The following is a 16440-nucleotide window of genomic DNA, read 5'->3' as shown; positions in this document are numbered from 1 at the left end:
GCAGAGAAGATATAATACCCATTCTCTTTAAAGTTTTCCAAAAATAGAAGAGGAGGGAATACTTCCAAATTTGTTCCATAAAGTCAGCATCACTCTAATACCAAAACCAGGCAAAGACACCACAAAAAAAAGAAAATTACATACCAATATCCCTGATGAACATAGATGCAAAAATACTCAACAAAATATTAGCAAACCAAATTCAAAATACATCAAGAGGATCATACACCATCATTAAGTGGGATTCATCTCAGGGATGCAAGGATGATACATTAAAAATTCCATCAACATCATCCACCACATCAACAAAAAGAAGGATAAAAACCACAAGATCATCTCCATAGATGCTGAAAAAGCATTAGACAAAATTCAACATCATTCATGATAAGAAATCTCAACAAAATGGGTATAGAGGGCAAGTACCTCAACATAATAAAGGCCATATATGACAAACCCACAGACAACATCATATTTAACAGCAAGAAGCTGAAAGCTTTTCCTCTAAGATTGGGAACAAGACAGGGATGCCCACTCTCCCCCTTTCTATTCAACATAGTACTGGAGGTCCTAGCCATGGCAATCAGACAACACAAAGAAATAAAAGGCATCCAGATTGGCAAGGAAGAAGTCAAACTATTTGGAGATAATGATATTATACATAAAAAACCTTAAGACTCTACTCCAAAACTACTAGAACTAATATCTGAATTCAGCCAAGTTGCAAGATACAAAATTAATACACAGAAATCTGTTGATTTCCTATATACTAATGATGAACTAGCAGAAAGAGAAATCAGAAAAACAATTCCATTCACAATTGCATCAAAAGGAATAAAATACCTGGGAATAAACCTAAGCAAGGAAGTGAAAGACCTATACTCTGTAAACTATAAGACACTCTTAAGAGAAATTAAAGAGGACACTAACAAATGGAAATTCATCCCATGCTCTTGTGTAGGAAGATTTATTATTGTCAAAATGGCCATCCTGCCTAAAACAATATACAGATTCAATGCAATCCCTATCAAAATACCAACAGCATTCTTCAATGAACTGGAACAAATAGTTTTAAAATTCATATGGAACCACAAAAGACCATGAATACCTAAAGCAATCCTGAGAATGAAGAATAATGCAGGGGGGATCTTGCTTCCAAACATCAAGCTCTACTACAGAGCCACAATAATCAAGACAATTTGATACTGGCAGAAGAACAGACCCACAGACCAGTGGAACAGAATAGAGAGTCCAGATATTAACCTGAACATATATGGTCAATTAATATATGATAAAGTAGCCATGGATATACAATGGGGAAATGACAGCCTCTTCAACAGCTGGTATTGTTAAAACTGGACAGCTACAAGTAAGAGAATGAAACTGAATCATTGTCTAACCCCATAACAAAAGTAAATTCGAAATGGATCAAAGACCTGAATGTAAGTCATGAAACCATAAAACTCTTAGGATAAAACATAGGCAAAAGTCTCTTGGACATAAACATGGGCAACTCCTTCATGAACATATTTCCCTGGGCAAGGGAAACAAAAGCAAAAATGAACAAGCAGGACTATTATCAAGCTGAAAAGCTTCTGTACAGCAAAGGACACCATCAATAGAACAAAAAGGCATCCTACAGTATGGGAGAATATATTTATAAATGACCTATCTGATAAAGGGTTGACATCCAAAATATATAAAGAGCTTACACACCTCAACAAACAAAAAGCAAATAACCCAATTAAAAAATGAGCAGATGATCTGAACAGATACTTCTCTAAAGAAGAAATTCAGATGGCCAACAGGCACATGAAAAGATGTTCCACATCGCTAATCATCAGGGAAATGCAAATTAAAACCACAGTGAGAGATCACCTCACACCAGTAAGAATCAACACCATCCAAAAGACAAACAACAACAAATGTTGACGAAATTGTGGAGAAAGGGGAACCCTCCTACACTGCTGGTGAGAATGTAAATTAGTTCAACCATTGTGGAAAGCAGTATGGAGGTTCCTCAAAAAGCTCAAAATAGAAAAACCATTTGACCCAGGAATTCCACTCTTTGGAATTTACCCTAAGAATGCAGGAGCCCAATTTCAAAAAGACATATACACCCCTATGTTTATCACAGCACTATTTACAATAGCCAAGAATAGCAACCTAAGTGTCCATCAGTAGAAGAATGGATAAAGAAGATTGGTACATATACACAATGGAATATTATTCAGCCATAAGAAGAAAACAAATACTACCATTTGCAACAACATGGATGGAGCCAGAGTATTATGCTCAGTGAAATAAGCCAGGTGGAGAAAGACAAGTATCAAATGATTTAACTCATCTGTGGAGTATAAGAACAAAGAAAAAACAGCAGCAGACTCACAGAACCCAAGAATGGACTAACAGTTACCAAAGGGAAAGGGACTGGGAAGGGTGGGTGGGAAGGGAGGGGTAAGGGGGAAAAAGGGGCATTACAATTAGCACACATAATGTGGGTGTAGGGCATGGGGAAGGCAGTACAAGAACACAGAGAAGACAAGTAGTGATTCTATAGCATCTTACTACGCTGATGGACAGTGACTGTAATGGGAAATGTGGTGGGGACTTGATAATGGGGGGAGTCTAGTAACCATAATGTTGCTCATGTAATTGTACATCAATAGTACCAAGTAAATAAATAAATAAAAAGAGTGTAGTTACAGTGGGCTCCAAGCATAGTAACTGAAAGGGTAGGGATGTGGAAAGCATGTGAGCTTCCTGAAAACGAGCTTTTAGAGAAACTTTTGCAACATACAGGCACCCATCAACACCTTTCACACAGAAGAATGAAACTGTGCAAAATATTGGGATGTTGTTTTGTCTTTGAACTGTGTCAACTAAGCTAAGCTAGGAAGACATTTCCCAGAATTCCCTTCTCTGTGTGGTCCTGGGCTAGTGCTGACCACAGGGCACATTTTGCTCACGGAATGCAGAAGAAAAGTAGCAGCTACATCTTCGTACACTCTGAATGTCTGCCCAGGGCTACAGGCACAGTGGCAGCTTGCGCACAACGTCAGTGACCCACTGGCTTCCCTGGACAGCGTGGGATGGCATCTGAACTGCAGCACCTCCAGCTTCCATAGCCGGGTGGACTAGGGCAAGGCAAGCGAGCCACCTGCCTTGGGGGCAAAACTTAAGGGGACACAAGCAAACTCAAGAATCAAGAGAAATATTAATGTTTATTTTGTTATACATTTCTGTGGGGTTTTTTTAAATAAAAATAAATGTAGAAAAATATATGGTGGACAAAGTAGCAACAAATCAAATAGGATGAGTAGCAGTTGCGGAAGGAACCATACCAGGGCCTGGGGCACAAAGAAACTCAGTAAGGCTGATCTCCTAGGACAGGTGACTTCCTTCAATTGTCCAAAGCCTGGAATGGGTTCACACGCGGCATCATGGCAGTGTGCATGTGCTCCTCATGCAGTTTGTCCTTGGCAGAGACAGAGATGGGGAGGGCCATTTGCATGCTCCAGTTTGTCCGTACGCGTATTTACATCCAGCTCTCTTGTCCCACTGTCATTCTGGTAGAACTGCGACTTCACACTCAGTCCTCAATTCAGAAACCAGACTCAGGGGAAACAACTGGTGTTAAAGGCTCCAGGGCCACTCACGTTTGCGAGGCCTAATTCCTAATTCCTGTAATAGCCCCCATACTCCATACAATGTGCAGTTCTACTTCTCTGACTGATCAGCATCTGACTGCTTGTTGTATACAGACTAGAATATATCAACGAGGCATGAACACAAGCCTCAGGAATTGTAAGGCACTATTACAGTGTGAAATGTCTACAGTTTTCTGCCTTCCTGTGTGAGCTGTTTCTTTGACAGGGTCAAGGTGTTGCCTAGGGTATTCTTCCACTACATGACCACAGTCTTCAGCATCATGGAGCCTACTGTTTGTCACTGATAGAAAACAGATCATCAGGATGTCCCCATGTCTCTACCAGGACAGAAATTTTCCTCTTCAGAGTCTGACTTGGTATTCCCTTTATCAGCAATAAAAACAAAGACAAAGTTCCCTGAAGAAGATAGAATGTGCTCAATAAATTGAATGTGCTCCATAAACCTGAGTCCCACTGAAGGAAGTTACTTTGCCATATTTAAAAGTACCAGTGGCTAAGTTCAACTTAAAAGAATAATTAAAGGAGAAAAAGGTTTATCTTTTGCAAGCATTTTTGGAATTATGAATTAGTCTCTGAGTAATCTCAGTATTGTTATGAGGAGTCCTGAGCTCACACAATCTCTGGGGAAGGCGCCTGCTTTTGAAGAAATGTTGGCTCAGTTTGGATGAACCACATTTGATTTTGTTGATCAAAAAAAGAGAATCTTAGCTCCTGAGACTTGCTATGAGTCTCTCTGGGACACAGAGAGATGGAAACGAAAGGGCAGCTGATGGAATTAGAGACTTCACTGCCAAGGGAACCATTCTTGTAACAGACCAACACCAATGTATCTTGATCTCAGTCCTATTGATATTTTTGTAGGGTGTTCTTTTTTGCATGGGGGTTCTCCTGTATGTCGTAGAATGCTGAGCGGCATCCTAGCTTCTATCTGTTAGATGCCAATAGCACCATCTCCTCCAGCTGTGACAACCAAAAATATTTGCAGACATTGCCAAATGGCTGCTGTGTGGCAAAGTTGTCACTGAATAAAAACAACTGGTGTAGACAATAACACAAGCTTCTTCCAGATACCAGGGCTGATGCTAGGGTAGCAAAGCCAGAGCAGGGGCCAGCCCAAAGTCAGATATTAAGAGTAAGATGAAGTCTGGCATTCAAAATAAGGGAGAATTGTAAACAAGGAGAGACTGAATACCAAGTCAGCCACCAGAGATACTATATGCCAGATAAGAGTCAGGACAGAGACCGAGGGCTGGGTCAGGCTCAGACGAGGGACAAGCCAGAAAACTAACCTGGGGAACCCGGGAGCACCCTTCACGCTGAAGTGGTCGTGCACATGTTTGGTAACAGAGATTGGAGACTAGAAACTTCAAGGACCTCAACGACAAAGCACTAATATTTAAAGACAAAGTTTCTCGAACCTTACAGATAAAATTGATTTTATCAATTAGCTATTGCTTTATAACAAGACCTATCAAAAATCCGATAGCTTAAACCATAAGATCTATATTTCCCCTGAGTCTATAGGTCGGCTGGGAGTCTTGCTGGTCCTGGCCGGGCTTGCACACACACCTCTGGTCAGCTGTGGGTCAGGTAGGCAGCTCTGAGTCTCTTACTCATAGGCTTTCTCTCCTGCCTAGAGAAAATATAGTGGAATATGCAGTTTGATACATTTTTATCTTAATTCTTACATTATGACATAAATTGCTATTATTGATAGTAAGGTATCATTGCATAGGAATCATAATGGTTACATCCTATCTGTCCTGTCACCCCAACTATTATTATGCTGTCAACATGGCAATCAGCAATTTAGTCACTCTTGCCAAAGCTAATTTCTTACTCTCAGTTAATAACTGTATTTAAATGGTAGCTTCAAAATAACTTTGACCTTTTTCTACAAAATAGCTGTATGTCAAAAACATAATTCCTTTTTATATAGTTGCTATCATTCAAATTGCCCTTTTTATTGTCACATGGACTCTTACTATGCAAAAAATGGCTTTACATTCTAAACTGAGATTCACTTTTGGTTCAAAATAATTGTTCATCAGTTGTAACACAAATGTAACAAAGGCAACAAAACTAACAACTAGCATCCACTGAGTGCCCACTAGGAAAGGCATTTTACTAGGTACTATACATTTCATCTTTTACAGACCAAAAAAAATCATTTTTTATAAAGAAAATAAAAGACCAAAGGATAAGTGACTCACCCATGATCACTCAGTTAACATGTCAGTTGGGATTCGAAGCCCAGCAATCTCATCCCAAGCCTATATTTTTATCATACACTCTACTGCCGCTCTAATGTTGAATAAGATATGCAACGAAATTTTGATTTTTTTGAAAATCATTATGAAGTTACTATTTCTTTTTTAAAGGAGAGTTAAATATAAGTGCAGCCATTTAGTTAAAAACACAAGAGTTGTGATTACTTTGAAATTCAAAGACTGCTGACTTGGTTAACTAAAGAATATTAATTGCTTTCCTTTGCTTTATGTAGATATCACTGTAGACAAACACAAATTATTTAGTGTAATAGAATCCAAACTCTTGCTATAATGTGCTGTAACTTTGTTTCTGCAACATTGCTCTAATCGACTCTGATCCAACATTTTTCAGTTCTGTGGCGTTGTTAAGTTCAGATGTTTTAAGAAATTGAACTAGAAATGGTGTAAGTCAGGGGGAGAAAAAAGCTAGAGTATGAAAAGGTACAGTTTCATCACCAGTTCTATGCCAGTACTCAGTTAAAATGTAAATGTATCCTTTAAGAGAAAAATAAGTTGATCAGTTGAAAATTATTGTTGAAGAACATGTGCCACTGAGTCAGAAAAGCTATGGATGGAGAAGGACTACATTGCAGCAAATTAACCTACAAGGGGGGAAGCATTGGTGTGATAAATGCGTTTAAAATATAAAACACACAGATTAGAATTGACCAAGTGGTCATTCGAAAACCCATTTGCAAATAAAAAAGGAAAAGTACCATGGGGAAGAAACATCAATAAAATTATGAGCAACATCAAAGAACTGGTTTCTCACAGAGAAACGCTATTTTTAAAACTGAGAAAGGTACGTATTTTTTACTAATGTAAATATATATTATTTATTTTTTTATGTAAGATCCTCTACTGCAGTTCTATACACATATGGAGACATTACAAGGCTTATGTGTACATTTCAATGAATTGTTAAAAGCTAAATCATCTATGTAACTGTCACCTAGGTCAGGCAATAATGTATTTACACATCCCAGAAGCCCCTTCAAGCCTCCTTCCAATGACTAGCCACCAATTTTTCCCCAGATGCAAGCACTCCCATGGCCTTTAATATCACTGAAATTTTCCTTGCTCTAAGTTTCATGTAAATGGTAAATCTCTCAGTACAATGCTCTTTTCTGTCTGCCTCCTTTCTTTTGACACCATGTTGTGAGATGTGTCCATGTTGTTTCATGCCGCAGAATGTCACTGATTTTCATGGCTAAAGAGAGGTCCATTGCATGAATTTACCAAAATTTTTCCATTTACTACCAATGGACATTTGGGTTGCTTCCAGTTTAGGACCATTATGACTAATATCACCAGAGACATTCTCTATAACATGTTTTTGGGTTCACATACATACAACTTATTGCTGGAAGTGAAACTGCTGGGAAATAAAATATATGGTTGCTCACTTAGGTAGATACTGACAGTTTTCCAAAGTACGGAACCAAGTTACACTCTATCAGCAGGATTTGAGTCTCTGTTCCCAGCCATCATTTGGATTTTAACTGAATGGTAACTTGACCACAGCACTTTCTAATAATCACATGCAATTATCAATTATATCTATTCTCTGACAGTATCTATTAGCCAATTGACATGAAACTAGCTCATAGTGTAACAACCTACAGAACCACATTTGCCCAAAATTGCTGTATACAAGCCTTTCATTCCACCTCAAAGATTTCAAATGATTTTCAAATATGGCTCACATCTTACCTCAACAAATCTTGCCCTGCCTTTTCCAGTTTCATCAGCATGCTGGTTACAGAGAAATCAAATCTGTTTCCTCCCACTTCTCCTACACATTTCCGCCAAAGACCTTTGATTGCCATGTATTGCATTTGTCATTCCCTGCCATTTGTCACATGAGGCTTCTACACTACCTGTGTGTCAGAGATAAAGGTGGTGTCTTAACCCCACCCCACCCCCAAGCCCCAATGATCACCTACCACTCATTTAGTCAGCCGTTCCAACCATAACCATTTATGCAGCATTTACTACATGCTTGTCATTGAGCTAGCTCTAGGGATAAAATGTTTACAAGACATGGACTCTGTCATGAAGGAGCCTACAATACAGCAGGGAAAAACTTGTAAATAAACAAGTGCAATAAATTATTTACAGGCATAACTAGGAAAATAGTATAATGGATGGGTGCAATACAGGTGTAAAATTAGAAGGGGTTGGTTTGCTTGAAAAGAAAAGACAACGGTTGGAACTTTGAGCAAAATCTTGATAGCTAAGTAGGAGTAAACCCAGGAAAGGGGCAAGGGCTCGGGCAGCATGTCCAGGACCCTGGCAGAGGACCCATTGCCCTGGGCCAACCACAGGCAGGCCAGCATGGCTAGGCCCTTGACAAGAGCTGGTGGTCTAGAGAGAATCACAGGCCTGATCACAACCACTGAGTCTCCCACTCTCGGCCCCACCATGGCCTGACTCCCAACCAGGCCCCCTTCCTACTCCACCATCCCTTTCTCCCTCCCACATCCCCCTCTGGAGCAGCCTCCCGACTGAGTTTCTGCAGTGCCTGCTGATGCTGACACTCCCCTACAGCCTTCCTTTTCTCCGCTTGCTCTAGTTTACTGATGAAGGGTTAATCGTTACCAGGAGTGAATGTCCAAAACACCTATTCAGCCTTACCTGCATTTTCTCTGTTCTGTCACTTCCCCAAAACCCTGAAGAATCTAAGTGCTTGGTTGATTCTAAAGCTTCTAAGAAATAGGAAAAGGCTTCTACTGTCTGATCCTTCCACATGCTGCTGAATTATTTTAAAAATTAATCAATCCAGAATGCGTAGATTAAAAACCTTATGCACAAGGCATGTAGGTTGCTCGGGGACCATTTAATGGGTGGACCTGGACTTGGACACAGTGGTGAGAGAATGGCCAACCATCCTCTACCCAAAATGGTCCCAGATCTCACCAACCTACAGTCTGATGGGCGACACGGACACAAATCAGAGTGCCAGAAATGAACCACAACTTACAGCCAGTATAAATGCTACAAGGGAAACACCCGTGATGCTTGGGGTATGTAGTGGGCAGGGTGGTGGCGACCTTGACTGGAGACAGTGAGAAACAATGCCTGACTCCTGGAAGGGAAGAGCATCCATCTCCAACTGTATGCAGGTGAGGCAGGGTGGGGGTGACAGAAGCCCCCAGGTTGAGGGGAGACAAAACCACGTGGAAGGAGGAGGGTGGCATCCTGGGGAAATGAAAGTGGGTGAGTGTGACCCATGTGAAGAGCATGGGGGGCATTTCTGGGGTGAAGGTGGGGGATCCCGTGAAGATAGGCAATACTGAAGCTGAAGCCAGCCTGAGAATTAGACTTGAGTTTGCATTTCCGATAATGGCTCAGTATAAAAAATCTTCTGTAAACTATAAAAAACTATGAACACAGGACCAAATATAATAAGCAACTTCCTGAAGGCACTGGAAAGTGCCTAAGCAGGCAGGTTCTGGACAGGGTGGTATTTGAAAAAGAAAAATAGACCGGATGTGTTTCCGAGGACTGGCCACAGTTCAGGCCATGCAGGAGCAGGGGAAATATGCAGGTTTGTCCAACTGAAGATGGGGGCAGTGATGGGGCAACCCCAGCAGCTGGAAAGCCAGGGGTGAGATCTGTAGGGAGAAGGAGAGCCCCCAGTTCTGTGCATGAGTTCTGCCCATGTCTCTGACTGACCCAGGACCATCCACACATGGGGGAGAACCCTGGCAGCATAGATACAGCTCAAAGTATCAAACCCAGTTTGAGGTCTGTGCTCCACCAGGAAAGCAGGTTTTGAGTTAAGTCATGCAGCGTACTGTTTGGTATTAATCATCCGAGTAGGCTTTTTGGCCACTGTGTTTTATTGGGAGGGCTGACTCCCTAGCCAGATTTGCAGTTATGCGTTTTCAAGTGGTGCTGGGAACTTTATTGTGGAGACTGTGTGGGGGCAACACTGGTGCACAGAGGCATTAGGAGGCAGCTGCCCGATTGCCCTGGAGAGATGACAGCGCCTTGGGCGACCTGGAGGAGGTGTGGAGTCCGAGACAAGTGGCCGTGGGGTCTCAGGAAATGGAAAACAGATTCAACAGGTTCAGAGGAAATAAAAGGGCCAAAGTGGGCCTCTGGGGCCCCTGGCTAAAAACCCAAATGACCAGTGGTGACTTTGTGGCAACACTATGGCAGACGGGAAGACCAGGCGTGTCGGAGGAGCACAGCCCACCTGCAGACAGGTGGACCTGAGCTGAATCTGAGCTCTCCCAGCAAAGTGTGAGGTGGGCCGCTGAACCCAGGAGACAGAGAAAAGTAGGAGCCAAAGATACAAGTCTGTAAGACAAGTGGCCTTCGGGGTAACGAAACTGTGGGTACAGTTGAGATCCCCTAAGGATAGAATATAAAGTAGGAAGTAAAAAGGACCCAGGATCCAACCTTCAGAAACCCGTTTCATGGCCAAGCTGAGTTGGATAAGCCTGCAGAGGAAACAGAGATGACAAGGGAAAAGGGAACCAGGAGGAGCTTCTCACACAAGACAGTTCCCAAAACTCCTGATCTGCTACGATCCCCTATACAAACCCTTTATCACTGTATTTACCCATAAATTCACCCTTGGCAGTTCTGAGATTGAGCCCTCAGTTGATCTTCAAACCTAATCTGCTTAGCCCTTAAGCAACAGCACCTACCAAGAAAGCCCAAAGTGGGGGGACCCCTTACCCACTCTCACTTTTTAACACATTTTATCTATTATCTGTTCAGCAGCGCATCCTTCTTCCCAGCTGCCAAACCCCTCACATATATCCTTTCAGGCTCCTTTCACCATCCCCAAATAATAAAGAACATCAAACGGTCTACCACAAGCATAATTTGAGAGTCTGATTTGTTCTCTCTTAAAAGCAACATAAAGAAGAAAGAAAACTGTTTAGAAGCAGCAAGACTGAAGGTCTATAAAAACTACCACTTTAAGCACATAAGTGTTCATGTAAAAGAATCATTTTTAGTTTGTCTTGCTTTTATGGGGTTTTTTTTCTTTTAACAATTCAAAATTTAAATTACTGACCTGGTAAAACTGCCTGGCTCTGGTTTTAAGGGCCACTGTGACCTACTTATAACCACATAGCAGCCTTAACACAGGATTCTGAAAATGAGATACAACTACACACAGAGGAAAAATGTGGAGGTGAAATCCTAGGAAATGGATTATACAAGGTTAATCTGGAACCCGTTCTTCCACGTGGATATCCTCTCCCAGGAGCTCCTTCTCCTGCCTCAACAACCCTTGGAGTGCCATCCTGGGGACCTCTTGAAATCCCAAGACCCTCTTCAGTGTCCCCAAAGTCAAAGCTATGCCCATAATAATATTAAATCATTATTTGGCTTTTTAAATCTCATTCTCTCACTAGTCTACAGGAGAGTGTTCATGTAGGAGAATATCCACAATACTCAAAGGAGAATATCTACAATTATCTGGGGGAGAAAACCATTAAATACTCCTCCCTTTGACAGCCACATATCTGGAAAACAATGGATCACCAAGACTGAATACAAAAGCAGGTAGGAGAATGCAGCTGTCTCCCATTAAAGAGATATGCAAAAAAATAAATAAAACTGTGCCATCTCTCACCAAATATGTTTATATTTTTTGTTTTAAAGAATTTATTTTTATTTTTCATAGAAATATGAACATTCACCTTCCTAGTCTAAGGTGTTCAGTCTCTTGGCCTCAAACTTCAGCACAGCCTGTCTTCTATGGATTCCTCCATCTTCAACCCAGAAATGCCACCCTACACTCTTCATTTTCATGCTCCCCTATTTTTATTTCCTCAAGATGCTGCCCTCCTCCCGCCATGTGGCTTTGTCCACACTTTCTTTCTTGGTAGGTGCTGTTGCTTAAGGGCTAAGCAGATTAGGTAATGAAGTTAAAATGAGGTCTTTAGCATGGACCCTAACCCAATCTGATCGATGTCCTTATAAGAAAAGGAAATATGAACACACAAAAAGAGACGAGAGGGCTGCACGCACACAGGGCAGGCCATGGGACCACACAGAGAGGAGGTGACATCTACAAGCCAAGGACACAAGCCTCAGAAGAAACCAAACTTGGCACCTTAACCTTGGGCTTCAAGCCTCTGGAACTGAGAGAAATAAATTTCTGTTGTCTATCCACCTGTCTGTAGTATTCTGTTACAGAAACCTTGGCAAACTAGTGTAAGTTAACTTAATTCCACTCTGGTCACCTACATATATTAGGCAGGCTAGAAACAGAGTGATTGGACAGTGGAAAGCCTGATGCTGCATAAGGTTTAATACTTTTCAGGATAGGTGAAGGGGATAAATAGGTTCAAACTTCAAATTTTAAAGTAAATTAGTCACAGGAATGGAAGTACAGCATAGGGAAAACAGTCTATAATATTATAACATCTTTGAATGGTGACAGATGTAACTATACTTACTGTGATGAGCATTTAGTAACATGACTGTTGAATCACTATGTTGTACACCTGAAGTCAATGTAATATTGTATTTTAGCTATATTCCAATAAAAAAGTAAAAAATAGAAACACTTTAAAAAACTAAAATAAAACAGAATGCCCAAACACGGTCCACGTGAACAGTTCACATAGAGAGGGCGTAAGAGTGTGTCTTGATGAGCAAAAGTACCCCTAACTCAGAGTAGCTCCCAGGCAGCAGGTCCCGCGCACTCCACACCTTCAGACCAAAGCCTTTGCTTTGTGGCGCCTGAGCACGGCGGGCTGCACGGGGCTGCGGGCAGCTCTCGGGGCAGGTCTCACGGCGCAAAGGCTCATGCGCAGGAGCAGGTCGTGCAAACTAGTGCCTTCTGGTGGAAAACTAACTCACGAAGAAGAGGTGCGTGGTTTCCTCCCTGCTTTGAAAGTAGACCTGGCTTTCATCAATAAGCTATTATAAACATGATACATAGTTGTGAGAGAAAATAACTTCTGTTTCTGGGGGAAATGGCGCAGATGAAGGCGCCGCTGTAGCCTTTGAAAGTCAATACCCCCTGCGGTGATGCAGCGGCTGCAGTTCACCGTGCCACACAGTGGGCTGGCCAGGCAGCGGGCACTCTGGCTGATTACTGGAATATGCTGCCTCAAAGAGCCTGCAAAAGGCAAGGTTTTCCTCGGAATCGATGCAATACTCGACTTAGAGTTTGGGTTTTTATTTTTTTGCCAAAACTCTTGGAGGTGAACAGTAACTGTTACAGATGTCCTCTTGCAAATCCAATATATGCAGTCTGCCCTTCCAGGCACTCTATAACAGATCTGCCCCAGCCTACCAACCTTTTATTACACTGTCTGGAATGCTCCTAAAAACATCTCACCAGAAACAGTGTGATACTGCATATGTGCCAGTTCTTTTAAATTATAACTCTAGGGGCATCTATTGCCACCATAAGAAATGGAGAGTCCAGTGGAGGTATGACGGCGGTACCATCAGGAAGCCTGCATCCTAGTGGGATGCTATGGGGTCTGTTACCTGGATGTCAATCACCAATCTTTACTGCCCACTGTCAGAGATGGATCTTTATTGGTGAAATGGTGGCCTCTGAAACCTCCTTGATGAATGTCAAAAAGAGGTTTGGCAAAATTAAAGGTCTTCAAGGTGTGTGGACTGGAAGAAATACTCCAGAGATACCCCCACTCTTTACAGACTACACCAAGCCAGAGAGGGCTGTTACGTTGCCTTGGGAATGGGAGGGCTGGGCCCCTCAGCATCCTGGGTCCAACCATCAGGGTGGGGGGGTTCTGGCTGTCAGAGGCAATTGCAAAGGTGGAGCCTGCCTCTAAACAGTTGGTTTACCTCTCTAGTTAAACAGGAACACCTAAGACACAAACTGGGACTATCAACTTTGCAGAACAGTTTGGATTTCTGTCTTTTTGCTAATAGACATTTGCTTGGTAAATATCCATACAATATATAGGAACATCTGTTCTGAGACTTGTGCCCATTAGAACCTGGCATTGAGGCTGTGAGTGAGTAACTAACCTTCAGCCACTTTAACTTTTTGAAGATTACATTATCTACCAAAAAGAACCTAGTTAGCTTAGGTCAGTTTACAAAACGCAGCCATCATTATTCTCCAAATTGGCTGGATGTCTCCAGGCCTTGTTGCTGTTACTCACCCTCACTTCTGTAACCACTGACTCAAATCTAGACTTCCCTTGCACCACCTTCTTCTAGAGAAAGTCTTCCTTACCTAAGGTCTTACTTTGCACCCAGAAAAGAAGAGCTAAGGAAACTATGCTAGACTCTTATCATCTCATCAGGAATTTTGGGCAAATATTTTCTAGGTCTAAGTAATTCAAGCTGATACTCTATCCACTTTGAAAGCAAGGACCTCACTTTCTATGCATGCTACTTATTGTGTATCCCCTTAAGCAATGAGCCCAATCCCATGAACACAGGAATGCTTGCCAAATGCACCCACTGCTTCTGTACCTACTGTGTGCATGATAACGTCAGGGCAGGGAAGGGAGACCACAAGAAATGACCCAGGAATAGAGTGTGGACACCAATGGTTCAAAGAGACAGGTCTCCGACCGACCCTTTGCATTCATGCATTTTAGCATGAAAATATCTGCTTTATTGAATTTCTGGAACAGTAGGAAAGGTGGCTACCTCCCCAAAAAGCTAAGCATGGTCTCAATTTTTCCTTCAGCTAATTGTTTAAAGGGAGGTAGTGTGGTTGCTTCTAAAGAAAACTGGATTGCAATTTTTGGGTTCAAGTTAGCAGTCCACTACTGTGTATGTAACTTTAGGCAAATTACTTAATTTCTCTGAGCCTCCAGACACTCATAGATAAAATAGAAATACTGTTTCTCCAACAAGGTCATTGTGAGGATTGAATAAGTGCTCTGTATATTCCAAAATGCTGTCCAAGGGTAAGGCTTTGTTATTTTCAAGTATTCACTTCTTTTGATACCAAGATAATTTTGAAAACACTCATTTCAGTCAGAAAAGCCCATTGAACATTCCAAAATAACCTATTAACCCTTTAAATATGAATAAAAAGACTTTATAAGAAAACTCCTTTTTGAGTTAAAAATGCTACATTACAAAACAAATACTAACAGAATTAAAAGGGGAAATAGAATGCAATGCATTCATTCTAGGAGACTTCAACACTCTACTCACTCTGAAAGACAGATCAACCAGACAGAAGATAAGTAAGGAGAGGCACTGAACAACACAAAAGAGGCACTGAACAACACAAAAGAACAGATGGACCTAACAGACATCTACAGAACTCTACACCCAAAGGCAACAAAATACACATTCTTCTCAAGTCCACATGGAACATTTTCAAGAATAGATCATATACTAGGCCACAAAAAGAGCATCAGTAAATTCAAAAAGATTGAAATTGTACCAACCAGTTTCTCAGATCACAAAGGTATGAAACTAGAAATAAATTATGCAAAGAAAATGAAATATCCCACAAACACATGGAGGCTTCACAACATGCTCCTAAATAACCAATGGATCAATGACCAAATAAAAACAGAAATCAAGTAATATATGGAGACAAATGACAACAATAATTCAACACCGCAAAATCTGTGGGACACAGTGAAGGCCATGCTAAGAGGAAAGTATATTGCAATACAGGCCTACCTCAAGAAAGAACAATCCCATATAAACAATCCCATATAAACTCACAATTAATGAAACTAGAAAAAGAAGAACAAATGAGGCCCAAAGTCAGTAGAAGGAGGGACATAATAAAGATTAGAGTAGAAATAAATAAAATTGAGAAGAATCAAACAATAGAAAGAATCAATGAAAGCAAGAGCTGGTTCTCCGAGAAAATAAACAAAATAGATAAGCCCCTCTCCAGACTTACCAAGGAAAAAAGAGAGACTACACACATTAACAGAATCAGAAATGAGAAAGGAAAAATCACTATGGACACCACAGAAATACAAAGAATTATTAGAGAATACTATGAAAAATTATATGCTAACAAACTGGATAACCTAGAAGAAATGGACAACTTTCTAGAAAAATACAACGTCCCAAGGCTGACCAAGGAAGAAACAGAAAATCTGAACAGACCAATTACCAGTGATGAAATTGAACTGGTAATCAAAAACCTACCTAAGAACAAACCCCTGGACCAGATGGCTTCACCGCTGATTTTTATCAAACATTTGGTGAAAACCTAATACCTATTCTCCTTAAAGTTTTCCAAAAAGTAGAAGAGGAGGGAATACTTCCAAACTCATTCTATGAGGCTAACATCACTCTAATACCAAAACCAGGCAAAGACACCACAAAAAAAGAAAATTACAGACCAATATCCCTGATGAACATGGATGCAAAAATACTCAACAAAATATTAGCAAACCGAATTCAAAAATACATCAAGAAGATCATACACCATGATTAAGTGGGATTCATCTCAGGGATGCAAGGATGGTACAACATTAAAAAATCCATCAACATCATCCACCACATCAATAAAAAGAAGGACAAAAACAACATGATCATCTCCATAGATGCTG

Source organism: Manis pentadactyla, chromosome 2 (genome assembly GCF_030020395.1).
Source record: "Manis pentadactyla isolate mManPen7 chromosome 2, mManPen7.hap1, whole genome shotgun sequence".
Classification (NCBI taxonomy): domain Eukaryota; kingdom Metazoa; phylum Chordata; class Mammalia; order Pholidota; family Manidae; genus Manis; species Manis pentadactyla.
The sequence above is the reverse complement of the archived record's forward strand: the minus strand, read 5'-3'. Positions refer to the sequence as shown.